Source organism: Erythrolamprus reginae, chromosome 1 (assembly GCF_031021105.1).
Source record: "Erythrolamprus reginae isolate rEryReg1 chromosome 1, rEryReg1.hap1, whole genome shotgun sequence".
NCBI lineage: Eukaryota > Metazoa > Chordata > Lepidosauria > Squamata > Dipsadidae > Erythrolamprus > Erythrolamprus reginae.
This window is the reverse complement of record NC_091950.1, coordinates 379,562,896-379,584,698: the sequence shown is the minus strand read 5'-3', so window position 1 is coordinate 379,584,698 and position 21,803 is coordinate 379,562,896. Positions and strand designations below refer to the sequence as shown.

General features: G+C 36.2%; 1 long non-coding RNA gene across 1 annotated transcript; it reads right to left on the bottom strand.

Annotated features, from left to right (window-relative positions):
* Positions 1-5,001: 5,001 nt before the first annotated feature.
* On the bottom strand, positions 5,002-21,802 carry LOC139157693 (uncharacterized). The gene is made up of 3 exons (XR_011557539.1): positions 21,719-21,802; positions 8,508-8,591; positions 5,002-5,335 (listed from the first exon to the last, which is right to left on the bottom strand). It is a non-coding gene; the product is annotated as an uncharacterized lncRNA (long non-coding RNA).
* Position 21,803: the final 1 nt, after the last annotated feature.

The window sequence follows — 21,803 nt, the reverse complement described above, 5'->3', positions numbered from 1 at the left end:
AATGTTTTCAATATGGCACACAGTGATTATAGCATACAGTTAAAAATGATCCAATTTTAAATATATCTGGACAATGGCATTTCTGTTCATGGAGAAAAAAACATGTTTTAAGAAAGTAAGAAGATAAATCTTCATTGTCACAAAGCTGTACAACAATAAATGTTTTGAACTAGAGGCCAGGTTATCTGAGGAACTAATTCTTCCAGATTACATCTACTGGCCCGTCAAATTTGGCAGGAAGAGTAAGAGGTATGTCTTGTTTACATTTGGCAGGATCTAGAAGATGAGCATTTGTCCTTTAAGAACACCATCCTTCATTAGATGAGATTAGGCCTAATCTTTATGATCTTCTGGAAATCCCTCAAATTTGTTCTTTTTTCAGAAAATTTGGGATCCCTTGTAAGGGGAGTCCTGCATGCTGGCTACATGATATGTAATATTGTCCCTCATGGTCTTTCTTTACTTATTTTTATTGTTTTTAACTGGTTTTATAGAATGTTTTTATTCCTAGTTTTATTGTATGCCAAACAGAGTCACTTTGTGGATGGCCAAATAAACTTGATAAATATATGAACAAATATGGTTTAATGTAAATATAAACAAGTATAATACAGTATAAACAAATGAGCCGCAGTGCAGGGGTTAGAATTAGGTCACTTCTGTTGGCTGCCAGCTGCAGGTAATTTGGCAGATCGAATCTCACTAGGCTCAAGGTTGGCTCAGCCTTCCATCCTTCTGAGGTGGGTAAAATGAGGACCCAGACTGTTGGTGGCAACATGCTGTTTCCGTAAACTGTTGTGAAGCAGTATATAAATCTAAATGTTATTGCTATTGCTATTATACAGTCATATTTTTTATATAATGCATTATTATTTTGATGAAAGAAATAGATGTGAAATCTTTTCAGCTTCCTTTAGAACAGAATTTGGCCTTAATCTGAAGTTAGTTGGGTGAAAGATCAAAATCAACATGAGAAAATATTATTTTACTGAAAGAGTAGTAGATCCTTGGAACAAACTTCCAGCAGACGTGGTTGGTAAATCCACAGTAACTGAATTTAAACATGCCTGGGATAAACATATATCCATTGTAAGATAAAATGCAGGAAATAGTATAAGGGCAGACTAGATGGACCATGAGGTCTTTTTCTGCCATCAGTCTTCTATGTTTCTATGTTTAAAATTGCTTGTCCCCCTAAGCCACTTCCTTCCATGTTACCCCTTGAAATGTAATAGACAGGAACATATTGTTTTGTAGATACAAAGATTTAATTCTAGAAGGAACACAACTGGAAAAAGTAATTCTCTTTCACTGATCCTTTGTTACCAGAGATAGAACTCAGTAGGCTGCTGTGTGAAAAAGTGATTGTTCTAAATTAGGTAGAATTTAGATGTTAACAAAATCACATACTGTTAAGAGGCTGCTCTCTGTATTTTTCATAATACAAGCAGTAAATATATAGACAGAATCAACATATCAAGGTAAGTCATATTGAGACTTAGTTTTAGCTTAGGGGAATGTTTGAATTCTGGCATTATAAATCATGGTATTAACTATAATATTATAGTGGCTTATCCAATAAACAAAGATTTTAAAAAATGTGAGTCTCTAGCTATTTTTCCTTAACTTTTATAGATAATAAGTTGAACACGTTAATCATGACAAATGATCCATGCTAGTTATCACTGACAATAAATTTATTATATTAATGATATATTGTGCAAAACAAAACAAAACACTTTTAAAATGAACTTTTAACCAATTTTATTTGAAACTACAGGCTGTAGGGTTTTGAAATAGAAGAATAACTACCAACAGAAAAAAATATTTCTAACACCTAAGAGCCTGCGCCAGTAAAAAGGTTTAATATTTCAGGTATATGGTAGCAAGTATTTTGTTAGCCAGAATCTCAATTTTTTTCTCATACTTCTACAAGCATAATTTAAAATACAAGCAATAATGAAAACATGAAACTGTCTAACTGTCTAAATATAGTGAATTTACTAAAGCAATAAACAAACTTAATTTCTAACCCTACAATGTTTTTTTTAACTTGGGTTTAACCAAAAAAAACCACCCCTGCCATTTTAGTCAGCCCAACTTCCCAAGTCAGCCCAATCTCACCAAGAAAAGCACCTGGTATATCTCATTTTTCAGAAGCGGGGGAACAAAAGCTGACCTAAGTCATTATTTTGCTTGGCAGGGCTGACTCTTGGAATGCCCCTCCCCTTTCCCTATGGAAGGTTTGTTTGGCTGCTATGTTATCTATTTTCCATAAACAAATGAAAACAGAGCTTTTCTGGGGGCCTTTAGGGTTGATACCACGTACTGTTTTTGGATATGTATATAGTGCTTGAGTTATTATGGCAGAGGTGTGTTCCTACCAGTTCTAACCAGTTCTTTAGAAACATTAGTAGCTCGGAGATGATGTCATGGAGCCGGTTCCATCAATGTCATGGTGGGCAAGGCTTCCGCACTGCACAGTTTGGAGTTTTTGCTTATAGCTTACAGAATGTCATGGAACCAGTTCCATCAGTGTCTCCTTGAGCACGGCTTCCCCACCCCACAGCTTGGAGTTTCCTCCTTGTTTTTTCTGTACATTCCCCAATGTGGGGAAAAATAAAATTATTCCAAAGTAGTTACAAAACTGTAATGCAATTCCATCATCACAGCTTTAAATTGGAAATTTTTATGCAGGAAGAATAAATGACCTTGTCACAACCAAGCAGTATTTTCCTGTAGCAACAAATTTAGGTTTGGCAAAACACCAAAGAAATTCTCATAGCATGAATTGAAATCAAGATAGAGAAGACATACCACATCATTTTAACAATTCTGGGTAGAATGTTAGCAAGACCTTTCGTTATTCTAGGACCTGCAATTTAAAGAGTTGGGAACAGAATAAAGGGCAAGTCCTGCAGTCTCCAAATAGTCATCTTGATGACCCCTAATTATGTTCCCTGCCTATTCTCAGCATTCTGAGGTTAGCAAGAGAGGCGCTGATTGCTCAGCCAATTTCAAAACACTTTGGAGAAATAGGAAGTGCAAGCAACACGGTATAGAAATGCTCAATGAGCCATCCTGTAACTGATATCTAATGTACTCTAACTCCGCTATATATTGAGAAGATTTTTATAAGCTGTAAGGAAAGTGGCAGGATTTTTTGTTTGTTTGTTTACTCTTTTTGTTCTGATAGTAGCTCAATCACTCCTTTAAGCTTTACATTTTACATATTCTTGTTCATAACCATTTTTCTTCTGCAATTCTGCACAAAGAATTAAAACATTGTTCATATTATATGCTTGTGCTAAATATGTTGGGGGTTTTTTTTTTTGTGGAGTCTCTGAGCTTGGTTATTTGCTGGCAGACACTGCATCACCCAATTAGATTACATCTTCAGTGCTACAAGGGTCTGAGGTTTGCGGTTTGTTTATATACAATAGCTTATCAGGGTTGATGGGAGTGTTATTATCTCCTTGGTAATTCCTTGATTAGACTGATTCTTATTGGAGAGGTAGAAGTAAAGGCTTGCCCTGTCCAGTTATGCTCATCTCTGTTTCTTAGCCATTGGAGCTAGTGTTGCCCCAAAACATTTCCACGGTCATATGGTCAGAATGACTGTACAGAGTCATAGAACACTTTTCCTTCTCATCAAAGAGGTTCCTATTTATCTACTTGCATTTTCATACTTTTGAGCTACAGGTAGTCTGTGACTTACAACAGTTTGTTTAGTGAGCGTTCAAAGTTGCAATGGCACTAAAAAAATGTGACATGATCATTTTTTATAGTTAAGATCTTTGTAGCATCCCCATGATTGTGTGATCAAAATTCAGATGCCTGGCTGGTTCATATTTATGATCACAGAACTTCTGACAAGCAAAGTCAATGGGGAAGTCAGATTCACTTAATAATCAGGTTACTAACTTATCATTGCAGTGATTAATTTAACACCTATGGCAAGAAAAGTCATAAAGTGAGGCAAAACTCAATAAATGTCTCAGAAATGTTGGCCTCAATTGTGGTTGTAAATCAAGGATTACTTGTACTAGGTGGGTAAGATGATGATGATAATAATAATAATAATAATAATAATAATTATTATTATTATTAATTAGATTTGTATGCCGCCCCTCTCCGAAGGCTTGGGGCGGCTCACAACAATAATAACAACAGTGTTACAATGTAAACAAATCTAATATTTAAAAAAACCATCTAAAAACCCCATCATTTAAAAACCATGCAACACATGCATACCATACATAAAACTATAAAAGCCTGGGGGAGATGTGTCAATTTCCCCATGCCTGGCAATACAGGTGGGTCTTAAGTAATTTGCGAAAGACAAGGAGGGTGGGGGCAGTTCTAATCTCTGGGGGGAGTTGATTCCAGAGGGTCGGGGCTGGCACAGAGAAGGCTCTTCTCCTGGGGCCCGCCAAACGACATTGTTTAGTCGATGGGACCTGGAGAAGGCCAACTATGTGGGACCTTATCGGTTGCTGGGATTCGTGTGGCAGAAGACGGTTCTGGAGGTATTCTGGTCCGATGGGGCACATAGCAGAAGCTCACCCCATTGCGCAGTGCTCGAGTCTCAAACCCAGGCTGTCAGTTTTTCAGATAACAAGCTAAGCATCTTTAACTACTGAAAGACTCTGCTCCGACTCCTTATTGAAGATGTTACCTAATCCAGTAATGAAATGCCTGCAAGGAAACAAACAAGCTCAGGAAGCACTAAGAATCCCACAGTTCAACCCAGAGTTACATGTTCTTCTATTGATACTTGTGTTTTTCTTCTAATATTGATCAAATACATGTTAGAATAGGGAGACAATTTCTTGCATGAAATGAACTGTCAGTTTAGCATTGTTTCTCATAATCTACTGTAAATCTTTGATCTGTAGTTCTCCAAGAAAGAGGCATTGCAGACACCTTGAGCTGATTCATTGCACTATATTTTTCAGGCAAATTGACTTTTGCAAAGGAAAACATTTACAAAAATGGAGCTTGTGAACCATAGCAAACAGTTGTTTACCAAACACTAGGCTAGATGAAAAATGTTATTTCTTTGATCCTTGTGCTGCTCAAAGTATTACTAACTGATTTGCCTGTGGTGTAAAACCTCTGAAAACCATTTTTGCAGAATATCATTCCATCTGCTTTATCACATTCCAGAAGCATAGCATTATTAATCTTTCAGGCTTCCTGCTGTTGATTAAGGCCAGATTAAATTTTGTAGCTTGAAACTTGTTTTTAATAAACTTCTCCGCTAAAATGATTTTTTTTGTGTGTGGACAATATTCTCATTCACAATCTTCTTTTTAAATGATATTTTAAGTTTCTAGAAAATAAGAGAAACAAAAGTTAAAATATCAGCTACATGATAAGAACAATTATTATTTTTAAATAAGATAGCATAAATATTTATTCAGTTATATAATGTCACTTTCAAAATTTGCCTTTTCACATAATGTGAAAAAATATTAAATTATTTGCTATCAAAGCTTCTGCATTTTAAATCATCTTGCTCATTTTTAAAATCTCACTAGGTATATCATACTATATTGTATATTCTGCTAGAGCAGCATTTTCTTAGAATCTTAATAATGCAATGGTCTTATTATCTAGTTCAGTCTTCCTTAATAGAATCTTGAAAGTCTAACATAATTTCATTTCCCTTTATCTCATATCAAAGAGAGTCAAGATGGGGCAATCTTGAGATTTTCCCCTCATCCTTTCCTGTTTTCTGGATTAAATTTATGTTTTCATAATAGTTTTTGCATACCTTCTTCTAGGCTATCTCAGTACTTTTCTACAGCTACAGAGAAGTAGCACTGAAGTAGCATAGAAGCAGTACTGAACTAAATGACTACAAGCAAACTACCAAGCTTTGAGGAATGCTCAAGGACTGCCCTGTTCAACTCTGAACTATCTATATTCTCTTCTCTTGAAACAAGCAATTATGTTCATCTGCTGATTGAAATATTCCTCATAGCAGCCCTTTAGATGTCCTTCAAATCTTTAATTTCCTAAGAAAATCTATATTATCTTTAAAATTTCCAGTTGGCATTCTGTAGAAACAATAAAAAACAGAAAAAAATACAGTGATATGTCGTCTTACAAACCCCTCATCATACAAACTTTTCGAGATACAAACCCGGGGTTTTAAGATTTTTTTTGCCTCTTCTTCCAAATTATTTTCACCTTACAAACCCAAGCCGCCGCCACTGGGATGCCTCACCTCCAGACTTCTGTTGCCAGCAAAGCGCCTGTTTTTGCGCTGCTGGAATTCCCCTGAGGTTCCCCTCCACGGAAGCCCGGATGTGCGGTTTCAAGAACTTTCGTGTTTTTGCGATGCTGCAATTTCGCTGGGGCTCCCCTCACCGAGAAACCCCACCTCTGGACTTCCGTTGCCAGAGAAGCACCCACTTTTGCGCTGCTGGGATTCCCCTGCAGCATCACAAAAACAAGTCCGGAGGTGGGGTTTCCCATGGAGGGGAGCCTCAGGGGAATCCCAGCAATGCAAAAACGGGCGCTTCGGCTGGCAAAAGGGGTGAGTTTTGGACTTGCACACATTAATAACTTTTCCATTGATTCCTATGGGAAACATTATTTCGTCTTACAAACTTTTCACCTTACAAACCTCATCCCGAAACCAATTAAGTTTGTAAGATGAGGTATCACTGTATTGTATCTTGTTGTTCTTATCACCATACTGTAGCATAGGCAAGAATGTATGTTTTCAATTGAACTTGTTCCTTGTCTCTTTTCAGTGGAATTCTAGATAGCTCTTGTTCCATCTTCCTAGTGGTTCTCAATAAATTAAGCAGCTATTAAGGATAGCATACAAAAAGAAGTTGCTCAGTTGTAAAAGTGAGGTGCTACTCCTTATTCTGAGAGGTGATTAAGACCTTTGTTGAACTACTTGCCAGTGTCTACAAAAGCACCTGAGGATGCTCTTCAAAAACTTTTTCCAAACAGAAAGTGATATGATCATGATCAGGGATTGTTTTTAATGTTCCTCAGATTCATATCACTAAGCCAAGACAAAAACTCATATGTGTTAGAGTTTTTACCTGAACCATGAACTCCAGATCTGTTTAAATCTTTAACAAAATAATGCAACTCCAGAACTATCAGACTAAGAAACTAAAAAACCAATGTGCATCAAGCAGCTCAGGCACAGTCTTCACTGTATTGTGAAGACCAGTACAAAAAAAGTGCTGTTTCTTAAAGCTAACTTCCCAACAAGGGTCTGAAATCTGATTATCTGAGATGTAAGGCCATCATTGTTTCCTGAATAATAAAGGCATTCTACCATCAGCCCTGAACTTACAGGCGATGCCACACCTGAACTCCAGATGGGCATAACATATATCCATCTTAATATTAATGAAATAAATCATGTCGGCCCTCTCACCCAAGATAAATTTGTCACACTGTTCTGTCGGGCTCTCTGGTAGACTCTTCCCAAAAGTTCACAGGTACAAATTTCAGACACACACACGTTTGAAAATTCAAAACAATGTTCTTTATAATGAAAATTCACTTAAACTAAGCCCTCTTTTGGTATAGCAAAGAGCACTGTCTCAAAAAAAAGCCCTGGTAATTTGTACAAGTCCCTTATCAGTTCTGTGATACTTAGCTTGCAGTGTGAGGCAATTCACAGTCCTTCTTCTTTCACAAAGTGAAACACACTTTGCTCTGGTTTAGTTTCAAAGCGGGGAAAAATCAGCACACAAAAAGTCCAAGTCAGTAAAGCAGTCACGAAACACAATGATCAGATAATCCTCCACAATGGCCAAACCCACTAATTACCACAACAGACACAAAATAAGTTTGTGCTGGAATGGAAATTGTTATGAGATTCCAAATCTCATTTCCTGGAGAATAGTTCATTCCTATCTCTAATCATCAATGGTTCATTCTCTCTCTGCCAATCTCTACTAGATGTTCCAGTTTACCTTCAAGTCATCTGTCTCTCTCCCACATCATTAGTTCTTGGAGTCCAATCAGCCAATCTTTTGCTTCCTGACTGCAGCCACCTAGCTGACTAACCCAACTTTTTTCCAGAGATCTGCAAGAGTTTACTAACATTCAGCCAACTGTCAAACCTTGCTTTTGCCAGAGTAAACAAGGTGAGTCTCAAAACTCTATTATGAGTAGAATGATTGTAAGAATAGTAAGGACAGGTTAGTTGAACGTTTATCTCAGATAAAGCAACTTATTCCTGGTGGTGAGAGATAATGAGGAAAAGCATTTCAAAGAGATTCCACTTGAATTAATTCACAGCAATTTAATAATTCCTATTTTTCAAGATTCTGTATTTACTCGGGACTATCATTACAGATTCAATATAGATGCTGAAATGCATTCTTGCTTTTTGGGACTTGTCCACTACATAGATTTGGCAATGGGGAAAGTAACACAACCCCACTTGGAAAATGAAATCCAGGCACCTTTCTCATCAATTTCATTCAGTCCAATTTCACCAATAAAAATAACTTCCTCACCTTGGAGTCTTTATGATACTCATAAAACTCCAGCTGCAGCAGGTATTTTACATCACTGAGGGCTGATAGTCATCTTTTTCTCTACTTCAGTAAAAAGCACAGAAAAAAGAATCACAAAAATAATCACAAAAAGTTCTCATTGCCTTTCAAAATCACAATATTGTATTTTTCTCAGTCATATTTTCCTTCTTTAAACTTTAAAAGGCATATTTGCAATTAATTGATTTTCCCTGCTTGATAATGAGTCATTAATAAAGTCATTAGTATCAGTGAAATATCACCAAATTGATATTTAACAATGTTCATTGTGTATAGTATGCAGATCTAAAGTAGAAAAGGTAATTGGTATCCAGTGTAAACAGCCTAAGAGAGCCTCTTAAAGAAGTTTCATTCTTTTTTCCAGACTTGTCAGGCAGTAATAGGAAAATTTGTGTTTGAGTTAGTGAATGACAGTCTAGTTCTAATGTTTTCCCGTGACTGCAAAAGATGTGGCTTCTTCAGTGAGCCAGTGAGAGCAATGCATTAATTTTTAAGTGACTTTACAAGTTAGGGCTGGAAGATAGTGTATAATTAAGCCAAAACTAAGAGTTAAGGTTATTAGGCAAAACATTTTTTTTTTGAAGCAACAGGCAAATAGAAAATACCTATAGTTCCTAATTGTATAGATAGCTCAACTATATTACATGAGCTGAGATCAGAAATTAGTCTTGGTCAATCTCTGGGACCAGAGTTTTTGTTTCTTGAGATTTTGGACTCACACTGGAGCCCATCTTGAGCACAAAGGTGGACTCCAACATGAGTCTGAAAGCTAGGAAAACAAAACCTCTGGTAGCAGTGACCGACTAAGATTAGATCCTGCAGCATTATCCTGGGACACATATATTCATCTTCATTTGTGAGATCAGAAAGTTAAACCATTTTGTTCCATGCCCATTTTGTCTGAAGGCTGTTGATAAGAGATTGATTGCCTTGTGCATAGCCCTAATAAAAAGAAGAGCCAAAAACGAGCTCTTCAAGCAGAAAGGAACAATGAAATCCAGCATAGCATCTCTTGATTTATTTTACTTCATACAATTCATGATTATTCTTTTGCACCCTGACCAAAACAAAGTATGGTGGATGATGAGATATTGATGCTTGTTAACACCTAATATCTTCAAAACTGGTTGTTTTTAATTATCAAATATCATTATTGGCTTTGCACCATCCCTCTATGACTGCCAAGCTCAGTGTGATCCTTGCATGAATGCCATGGCCATTTGGTCCAATTCTCAAGTGCCAATAACAACAGCTTTAGGGACTGTAAGGCAGTTGCTCTCACTACCCAGTTGTAAAGATCAGGGAAATAGAAAAGGCTTTTGATGAATTGAAAGTACTTTTTTTTCAAATGGAAGGACACATTTAATTATCTATACAGTTCACTTTTAGGAGCTAGCACTCCAATATAGTACAGAGGATGATTAAATTCAGTTAAAGCTCACAGTAAAAAATAATAATTACTCTCTTATTGAGAAGGTTTCATTCTGTCTATATAAAATGAATGAAATTAACTAGAGAACTGTTCTCCTAGAAGAGAGTTGGCAAATTGATATCTGCACATGTTGTCTTAATACCTACACCTTCCAGGCCCTCCCTCCCTCCCTCCTATTTAAAAATGAATTTAGACACTGCTATAAAGAAGTATTGAATTTACTATGAAATAAGAGAAACTTGATTTTTTTTTCCTGGGATACATACAGTATTATTCTTGTAAACCAAATGTAAATATTCTTGGTATATGGATAGCATCATGTGGGATGTTATTAATCGCTTTAGCTCTTTTCTAAATGATTCTAAATCTATTGGTAGAAGAAAGATTCCTGTAAAAATACTTCAGTTGCTATATATTTATTTTCTGAAAGCCATCCAGAACTTTCATTCACATATTGTCCAGGAAAATTGTATATGTAGTAGGATCCAAAGAGATCCTAAATAATGTGATCACTATGATGTAGAAATATTGCATGCTCCATGTGCTGATTAATTTTATACTAGCCCCATCCTTTGACTTATATTATGATCAATAGTTTCAAACTATTTACTAAGTCTGCACTTCTATTAATCTTCTCATTGTTCCCATCACCCATCTTCTTCCACTAATAACTGTATGATTTTAACTTCATTGCTCGTATCTTTACAATTTATTTTGACTAGTTCCTAATATGATTTAATTGCTTATTTGTACCTGGACTATCCTTAAATGACATAGTGTATCTTATTATTCTTGCTGAACTTTTCTTTCCTTTTATGTACACTGAGAGCATATGCACCAAGACAAATTTCTTGTCTGTCCAATCACACTTGGCCAATAAAAAATTCTATTCTATTCTATTTTGAAATGCCTTTCGTTTATTGCAAAAATCAATTTTTAGAAGCTAACTGGATAAAAGTTTAAATCAATAGAAAGTTTAGGAGTAGTTTAAATTCCTAATTTTCATATATATTACGGAAATAATTATAAGGGGTTCGTTAATAGTATGGTGGTTAATTAACAAATTAGTATGCTATCTTAAACATTTGAATAATAAAATTAAATTTTGGAAATGGATTTTAGCATTGATTGTTGTATTATGTACATTAAGTTGCTATCAATTTTTGTGACCACATAGATAAATTTTCCCTATCACATTCTGTCCCTAACTTGGTCTTTTAAGTCTTCCATCAATGTGTACTAATTGTCACCATAACTTTACTGCTGCTCATTATCTTCTCTTTCTTTCCACTCTTCCCAAAATTAGAACCTTTTCCAGCCAGCTAAACCTTTGCGTAGTGTGTCCAAATAAGCTACGTGTGAATTGATTTGTTCAAAGATCCATTTGTTTTGTTAGCTATCTATAGTATTTTCAAAAGTTTTCTCCTAACACCAACCTCTCAAAGGATCAATACTCTTTCTATCCTGCTTCTTCAAATTCTAGTTTTCACATCCAAAATGCCTGTACTGTTAAATTGGAAATAATTGGTAGGACATGTTTAGCCTGATTCGTTTTATTAGGAACAGGCTTGTGTAGCAATATAGCAGTTTACAGAGATACGGTCTCCAATTCGTGGCTAAAGACAAAGATGTGTGGTTCGGTTTCGCTATTTAAAGGGCTTCCTTACTGTAAGCGCGGCTTTGACAGCCGTTTGGATTTTCTCGCCCGCTGTGTAGCCAATCAGCCGTCGGGTACGCAGATGAACCAGTTTAAATGGATATTAACACAAACTATTTACATACATTCATTTACATGAATACATAACATGTACAATTATGGTATTCATAGATATAGACATATCACAGCATCTGAATATTGTTTCCAAGGCCTCTGTGGCCATTCTACAAAGTGCTAACTCCCGACCTATTTTTTGATTGCTTGTTTCTTTACTATTTTTTATTTTTCTTTCATTCAATCATGTCTGATTCTCAGAAACTTCTTGTACAAGTCCCTGCAGTTTTCTTGGCAAAGTTTTTCATAAGTGCTTTGCCATTGCTTTCCTCTTAGGACTAAGAGTAAGTGGCCCAAGGTCACCCAACTGGCTTTGTACCTAAGGGAGAATTAGAACTGTCTGTCTCTTGCTTTCTAGCCTGAAGCCTTAACTATTACATCAAACTGCTATTCTATATTTAGTTGAACCTAATAGGCAAAAGTTTTCTATCACGTCTGTAACTTCATTATCAGTTCTAAGGCTGGTGCCTATACATGTTGTCATTACTTGGTTTTCTATATGTTCAATTTTATTTTCATTGTTTTATAGTATTTTAGTGTATTCCTTCCATGTTTTCTCTCTTTTTTTGGCTAATTACTAACTGGCCATCTTCTTCTGTGTTCAGACAGTTTTTTAAAAAAGTTTCTTTCTCATAGTGGTCATTTGTTGTAGTAGTACTGCTTGTGTGTCCTTCACTGTATGCTGAAGGACACTGTAGGAAAGACCATTTTCTGAATGAGAAGGCAGTAACCAATGATCTTTGCTCTCTGTCGCTCTCTATCACTCACTCTCTGGCACACACACATTTTAAATGCTTAAAAGATAAAGATAAAGATTAAAGATAAATAAGGCAATGGGTCCAGATGGCATCCACCCCAGAGTTCTTAAAGAACTCAGATCTGTCATTGCTACCCCCCTGACTGATTTGTTTAACCAATCCCTGTTAACAGAAGATGTCCCTGAGGATTGGAGAATGGCCAGTGTTGTGCCTATCCACAAGAAGGGCAGTAGAGAAGAAGCTGGTAACTACAGGCCAGTTAGCTTGACATCAGTTGTAGTTAAAATGATGGAGACTCTACTCAAAAAGAGGATAAATCAGCATCTAAAAAACAATAACTTATTGGACCCAAATCAGCATGGCTTTACTGAAGGCAAATCGTGTCAGACTAATCTCATTGAGTTCTTTGACTATGTCACAAAGGTGTTGGATCAAGGTGGTGCCGTGGATATTGCCTATCTGGACTTCAGCAAAGCCTTTGATACGGTTCCACATAAAGAGCTGATAGATAAATTAGTGAAGATTGGACTTAATCCCTGGATAGTTCAGTGGATTTCAAGCTGGCTGAAGCATAGACATCAGAGAGTTATTGTTAATGGCGAGTATTCTGAGCAGAGACAGGTTACAAGCGGTGTGCCACAAGGGTCTGTTCTGGGTCCTATTCTTTTTAATATGTTTGTGAGTGACATAGGGGAAGGTTTGGTAGGGAAGGTTTGCCTATTTGCCGATGACTCTAAAGTGTGCAATAGGGTTGATATTCCTGGAGGGGTCTGTAATATGGTAAATGATTTAGCGTTACTAGATAAATGGTCAAAGCAATGGAAACTGCAGTTTAATGTTTCCAAATGTAAAATAATGCACTTGGGGAAAAGGAATCCTCAATCTGAGTATTGCATTGGCAGTTCTGTGTTAGCAAAAACTTCAGAAGAGAAGGATTTAGGGGTAGTAATTTCTGACAGTCTCAAAATGGGTGAGCAGTGTGGTCGGGCGGTAGGAAAGGCAAGTAGGATGCTTGGCTGCATAGCTAGAGGTATAACAAGCAGGAAGAGGGAGATTGTGATCCCCTTATATAGAGCGCTGGTGAGACCACATTTGGAGTACTGTGTTCAGTTCTGGAGACCTCACCCACAAAAAGATATTGACAAAATTGAACGGGTCCAAAGACGGGCTACAAGAATGGTGGAAGGTCTTAAGTATAAAACGTATCAGGAAAGACTTAATGAACTCAATCTGTATAGTCTGGAAGACAGAAGGGAAAGGGGGGACATGATCGAAACATTTAAATATGTTAAAGGGTTAAATAGGGTTCAGGAGGGAAGTGTTTTTAATAGGAAAGTGAACACAAGAACAAGGGGACACAATCTGAAGTTAGTTGGGGGAAAGATCAAAGGCAACATGAGAAAATATTATTTTACTGAAAGAGTAGTAGATCCTTGGAACAAACTTCCAGCAGACGTGGTTGGTAAATCCACAGTAACCGAATTTAAACATGCCTGGGATAAACATATATCCATTGTAAGATAAAATACAGGAAATAGTATAAGGGCAGACTAGATGGACCATGAGGTCTTTTTCTGCCGTCAGTCTTCTATGTTTCTATGTTTCTAAAAACTTGATCACTTTACTTCTTGCTTAAGAAACAGATTGTGTTCACTAAATAAGGAGAGAGCATGTTAAATTCCTCCAGCTCCTTTTAGCAATAATCTACAGCTTGATTACTGCATCTGGGGATGACCATGTATACATTTGTCCTATTATGCTATAAAGACAGCATTCTTTAAGTGATCCAAACACAAAACCAAAACCATGAGCATTAACTTTAATTCTAAGGTTGCCATAACAGATATTTGCAAGCCTGAAAGTATTTTCTTCCCATCCCCCCTGCCTTCTTTTCCAGAGAATTATGGAGGGTCCCTCCAGAGAGACCATACCCATCCCTCCTTTGGACGCAAATGATCCAGGATGTATTTCTTCCTCCTCTTTCATAAACCATTACACTTTATCACTGATTAATAGTATAGTCTGTTTGCTTTTTGATGTAATCTTATATTCTATTTTAGTATAGAATTCATGTGAAATAAATAAACAATAAATTATAAATGCAAACTTAAGTATACATTTAATTTAATTATTATTGCAAAAATAATTTTCTACTTCAAAAGCATTTAAAACAGCTCCTATGTGTAATGATGCAAATATTGTCACATTTGGAGCAGCCTATTTTCCCTTATTCCTTTCAATAACATTTCAGTAGTATTTCAATAATAATACACCTTGTTAGCCTTGAAGTACGTGTGTCAGGGATGGGTTCTGTATTTTGCTACTGCTGGTTTGCTTGGACATGCCATGCGGGTGGGCATGCATTGTGCGAACATGTATGTGCATGCACATAATCTAAAAACAAAAAGGTGCCACAGAGAGAACCAGTCAGGGGCATAGCAGGCCTGGGTCACTGACGGTTCCAGTTACCAAGGCCACCAAGTTACTAACAGCTCTATACAACCAATAAAAACACACCTCTGGAGGGGGCAACTGTTAGAAAAACACGAACTTAACCCAGAAAAGGCATAAAAGGATAAGAAACAAACTCAAAATAGGCACAATTCAGACTGTCCAGATTTAGCCATTATAATCTACATCAATAAAATAGAGTTCTCATATTTCTTATAGTGTCATTTTGTGGTCTGGCACTGACAAGGGTAAAGGACCTTGCTATTATTTCTAACATTGACAAAAAATCCTATAAACATGACGCATAATTTCCCTGTAAAGTTTAATTCCTAAAATAAAATTAGAGAGTTTTTTTAATGCATCATTCAGAATTCTGCCTAAAATTCAGGGATACTCAGAATGGTCATTTCAGACACCACCTAATTGAATTTTCTAGCAGTAATTATTTAGTTCCAATATATTACCAAATTATGAGAATCTAGAAAATTGTTTGTCTGCCAGCTTCAGCAGGGTTGATTTGCTAACATCCAATACTTGGACAAACTACGCTTGACTTCCTTTCCTCTCCTCGAAGTCATCACAGTAAGACTTTGAATCCTGATGGAAAGGCAAGATCCAACATTTTGCTAATTGGAACATGAAAATAAACTGTCACTGTGAAATCAAGAAAGGGAAGAAGAGAATAAGAGGAGTCTGAATTGAACTACTGATTTTTGAAAAGCTGTCATGTCTTTGAAAAGGAATTTTGCTTTTCAAAAGGAGAGTGTCTGAGGTGACTCTTCCATGCCTTTATTGTCCAGGCATAACTTTGAAAGGTACTATTAAGCAAGTCACTTTTTTTAATTTTAAAAAGTGAGGAAATTGCTACCTTCTTCCTCAGAAGCATTAATATAAACCTTAAGCAGAACTTAACATTAGCATTATAAATAAAAGCAGTCAATGCTTAATGCAACCTCTGAGAAAATTTATTCCAGGACTCATGAATCTGAATGAAACTAATATGACCAAATCATTGAATATTCTTTAAATTAACCAATTTTTCTCTTCATTTTTCTCTATCACAATATACAAAACAAATGCAGCATTATAGAAACAGTGTGATGTGATACTAAGGAATAATGTTACATAAGAGTAGATTCTCAGTAATAACAGGGCATATATACTAATGCTAATAAGATGTGAACTGAGCAGAGGGAGAATTTTCATTCTACAATGAAACCTCAATAACTTAGTAATACATAACTATATATTACTGATAAATCCTTAGGGTTTCTCATACATTAAAACCAAAATGTCCAACTGAGTATAATTTATGCTTCTTTATTCAAAAGCTACAGGCACCAATACTAACCAAAGACTTCTAGTGGCATTAGAAAGCTGGGTCTGCGATTTAATTCTAGTCGTACCAATTATGGACAAAAACAATTTAGTTTTAGATGCTGGAACTGCTTCAGCATATTACATGCTATTGTTTTATATTGGGGTTAAATCTCTTAATGACACTAGGCTGAAATATCTGAAAGTCTGCTTATTTTCCATAATAAATTGTCCAAATATTCATACCTGGGTGTATATACCTGTAGGGTTAGATTGGCATTCAATAGGCACTTTTTAAAGTGATGCCCATTTGTGGCTTCTCTCAGGATTTGTGCATTTGTGGCTTCTTTCAAGATTATTATAAGGAATAATGACATTAATTTATTTGCTGAAAAGTTGTGCATTTTTCTAATCACTATTTTAAAATTATTTAACAACTGCTTTCCATGCATTCCTATTTGTTTTACTACATATACAATTAAATAGCCCATACATTGAGCTAATTGACAATTTATTCTAAACCAAATGAAGAGAGGGCAGGAGAGAGGGCAGGAGGGAGGTAGAGAGAGGGGAGGGCGGGAGGGAGAGGTATCATGATATAAATAAGTGTGAATAATGAGTAACCCACTGAGAAATGCAGATGGTTATTTATCCTCATGTTGTATTATACCAAATGCTTGATAGCCACCATTTTTACAATGAAGATGAAATATATAAAAGGGTTGCATTGAAGTACTTAAGAACCACAACCCATTACCAGAAACCAATATTTAATGTGAAATGATGAGAAGGCCATAAAATGTACAATCTTATAAGAAAAACTATCAATGATATGTATTTCTACAAATAAGCCTTATTGGACTTCCCAGCATCATAGCAATGGTTTCTTGGATTACATGTAGAGCAGTGATGGCAAACCATTTTTTATTTGGGTGCCAAAAGGGTACGTGTTTGTGTGATAATGTGCACATGTGTGCCCACATCCATAATGCAATGTCCTCCCCATGTACGTGCATGCACAACCCCCCCACTGCCCCCCATGTATGCATGCAAAACATCCCCAGTGCTGCCTCCATTGCATGGGCACAGGGCTCCTTGAAGTCTCCAGAGCTTGTTGTTGGCAAAAAATTGATTCCAGCTGATTTTTGGCCTTCCAGAGGATGGAGGAGATCATTTTTGCCATTCCCAGGCTTCAGGAAAGCCTCCAGAGTCTGTGGATGGCAAAAATGGACCCAAACAAACTTGGAAACAAACTTCTGATTGGGCCATTGGGTCTGTTTTTCACCATTCACAGGCTCTGAAGACTTTCCTGAAGCCTGGGGAAGGCAAAAACAATCTCTCCCCATCCTCCGGAAGGCCAAAAATCAGATGACCAGCACGCACACAAGCATGTTGGAGCTGACACATAGAGCAACAGGTCGTGTGCCCTCAGATATAGCTCCATGTGCCACCTATGCACACATGCTATAGGTTTGCCATCATGGGTGTAGAGCATCAAAGCAGCAAACTTGAAAAGAGAATGCAAGAATTGTTAAGTAAATGTCAACTTAATCCTGGAAAAGGTAAGGGTTTAAAAAAAATTAGTTAATTTTTGTTTTTATTCTATTTTGTATTAAAAAAAATAACAGTGGGAAACATTTATCTAAGCAGATGCCAGGTGTCAAGACTGGAAGGTACTTAAATAAAACTATGAAAAACATCCTGTTTTCAGCGTAAGCTTTCTTTGAATCAGTTAAACATAATAAAAATGTGTATATTTTTAAATACCTTGTAAAGAGCTAAAATTTATCTGTAGATTGCAGCCAATCAAATTTTGCTTACTCACAGTTCCCTCTAATTCAGTGTTTCGGTTTTCTTCCTTTCCCCTTTGTATAGAAGAATGATAAAGAATTTCTTCCAGGCACACAGAGAGGGAGAGAGTGACTGACAATGATACTGACATATTCTGGATTCTGAAGGACAGATTTAACTATTTTGGAACAAATTTAGTTACAATCTGTAATGGACAGCAGTTGAGCTTTTAAATCACAGTCCAGCCATATTGGGGGGCGGGGGGCTCCTCGTTCTCCTCCTCATCTTCCTCCTCCTGAATATCTGAAACTGTTTTAGTAGTGTTTACAACTTCCTTTACTGTTGGAATATTACAGCATATGTTTTGCTGATGCTTACTATTTCATGCCATATAAAATAGTCAGTTCTGATTTTCTTTTCTTCCTTATTCTTTATCCTGTATCCTGTAAACACTGTTTAGTGTTTAGTTAGGTTATTGATTTATACTTTACATGTGGGTCATTGCATCTATAGACTGATTTAACAGTTAAACTGCTGCTGTACAGTTATTCTTCATTCCTTTGTAGATCAGGAAAAAAATTGTTTGCTTGTTTTGACATAGGTTGAGTGAGAAAAAAATACTTTAAATTAAACAATAGAAAATATATATTTAAGTAATCTATTTGTAATTTTATTGTATTGTCTTATATTGATATTTTAGAATAATAAATGTTAATACAGTATTCACATTTTACTTATTTCAGCATTCTTTATATAATTCTAAATAGTTTAAGGAATGAAAGTTGGAATTCATTTACCAGGAGTTTTGATTCTTCTCTTAATTATGGTAAATATTTTCTCATAATACTCACAATATTGTCTTTCATAAAGGCTATTATTGCATTACACATTAAAAACAAAAACAAAAACCAGGACCAAAAACGCTAATTGAAAAACTGAAATAAGCCACTGTAGAGGTTGATGATAAATCCGTGACTTACCTCTAGACTCCTGAAGCCTGGAGACAGTGAAAAATGGCCCACTCGGCCAACTGGAAGTTTGGAAACAGCTTTCCTGAAGCCCAGGAAAAAGGCCAAAAATAAGGCCGAAAATCAGATGGCCAGCATGCACATGCACGCTGGAGCTAACATAGGACAAAGCCTCACATGGATTCAAATATGGCTCCTACGTGGCCCAGTTGCCATGTAGTAATTTCTATTGCCAGCCTTGACCACAGTATTGTTTTCTCCTTGGTAGTCTCCTTGATTGTTGTTTTATGCTTAATTATTTTTCTGAGTTAATTCCAGATTATCTGGGTTTTAGTTGCTGGAGTTATCTGGGTTTTAGTTGCTGGAGAAGATGTATTCTGATCATTTTTTCTTACCTTTTTATTGTGTCTTTTGAATAGAGTGGTGTGTAAATTGTGATTTACCTCTATGTATCTCTTGATAACCAATTTGTATGAATGCCAAAGTTCAAGGAATTCCCTAGCATTTTCAGATTTAACTTTGTTTTCGATGGTCACAATTTCCCAGATGAAATTATTGTTGAGTCTGCCCACATGCAGTGATATTAAGGAGTTTTCATCTTCTGATTGCTAGTTGGTGTTCATGGAATCACTCTGATAGTCTTCTGCCTATCTGTCCTACATAGTGCTGTTATAGTCTTTACACTGTATGTTGTAGATGACTGACTTTTTTTTCTTCTACAGCTACTTAGTCTTTTTGTATACTTAAGCTACTTTGAAGCTTTAGTTGATTTGTGTGCTATGAAGATATTGTGTGGTTGTCATAATCTGCTGGTTGTTTCTGAGATGTTTTTTTCCATAGTTTGTATTGGTTGTGCTGTAGCGTGTTAAGTGATCAGGCATTCCTTGATAAAGTTGTCAGAGTATCCATTTTGTTGGAAGAGACTTCATGCACAATTTGGGGTTTCTCCTAGATTCATGTACTTGTAAAATACAGTAAAAGTCATGGCTAAGAGAACCTTTGTGGGTCATAAATCCCTGCCCTCAAGTCAGTCATGTCGTACTCATTTTATATTTGGACTACTGCAATGTTCTCTATGTGGGACTACCCATGAATAGTAATGATAATGATAATCTGTATAGTCTGGAGGACAGAAGGAAAAGGGGGGACATGATCGAAACATTTAAATATGTTAAAGGGTTAAATAAGGTTCAGGAGGAAAGTGAACACAAGAACAAGGGGACACAATCTGAAGTTAGTTGGGGAAAAGATCAAAAGCAACGTGAGAAAATATTATTTTACTGAAAGAGTAGTAGATCCTTGGAACAAACTTCCAGCAGACGTGGTTAGTAAATCCACAGTAACTGAATTTAAACATGCCTGGGATAAACATATATCCATTGTAAGATAAAATACAGGAAATAGTATAAGGGCAGACTAGATGGACCATGAGGTCTTTTTCTGCATCAGTCTTCTATGTTTCTATGTTTCTAATGATAATGATGATGATGATGGTGATGATAATGATAATAATGATGATGATGATAATAATAATAATAATAATATTGTTGTTGTTGTTGTTGTTGTTATTATTATTATTATTATTTAGATTTGTGTCTGAACTGTATTCACAAACTATAGTTAACCTATAATGCAGCTATACAGATAGTTCTTGGGGCCTTTAGGGCAGCTCTGTTGCCCACGCTTTTACTGGTTGCAGGTCTGCTTCCAGAGCCGATTCAAGTATTATTTATGGTCTTCAAAGCTATTTATGGCTTGGGTCCAAGCTATCTCAGGAAACATCTCACCCAATGGGATTGGCCCATCCCACTTGTTCTGGCAGAAGCAACATCAGTCAAAGAAATCCAACTGGTGGAAGCTAAGATAATTAATTCACTCATTCAATTTATATGATAGGCACATCACCATGGCAATTCTGGATGGCTAACAAAATGTAAAATCAAAATGCAAATAACATAAAAATGCAATAGCAATTTATATTCTATCTTTAATAGAGATCCTGGTTTCTTTAATGCCAGATCACCCAGTAAATTTCACAACAGAGCAATTATATAAACCAATGCAGAACGTATCACGTTAGAAATAATTTTGCCTATGATAAATCACAGTACAATTTCCAGTATATCATCTGGTAACTGTTAGCCATTAGAATTTTTCAGAGAATCTTGGATTAAGTGAACCTAAGCATGATCCTGGGTTTTGTTTTGTTTTGTTTTTTAACCTCTTCAGAAAGAATGTACATTTAGGATTATTAGCTTAATCTTAAAGGATCAGAGTATTGTCCTGACCTAGGCTTTCTGATTACATAAAATGGTGCAAACAAATCTCACAAACCTCTTTTATTTGTATGACTCCTAATTATTGTCATTAGCAGTTGTCATAAGTCCAAATAAAGTAAAACAAGTCCAACTGAAAGGAAAAGCAGATAAAAGTCCAAAATAAAAACAAATCCATCTAAAGTCTTGCAGAGATAAGCAGATAACATACATGAACCTTTTTTTGCAAACTGCCAAAGACCAATTTGCAGGAAAAACTTGGCAAATTCAAACAGGAAGAAAACTGAGTATAGTATTGAGTTGCAATGACAAGATCTAGAAATGAATTTAGTTACTTCCTGCAATGAACCCTCTTGTGTACTCCACTTATATAATTTATGGGAGGGACCAATTATCCCCAAGCCTTACTTCTGAGTAGTTTTTCTCTCTGGAACTGTTCTTGCCTTCTCGCAGCTCTGAGAACACATTGAGAACAGGCTCCTCCTGTTCCTTT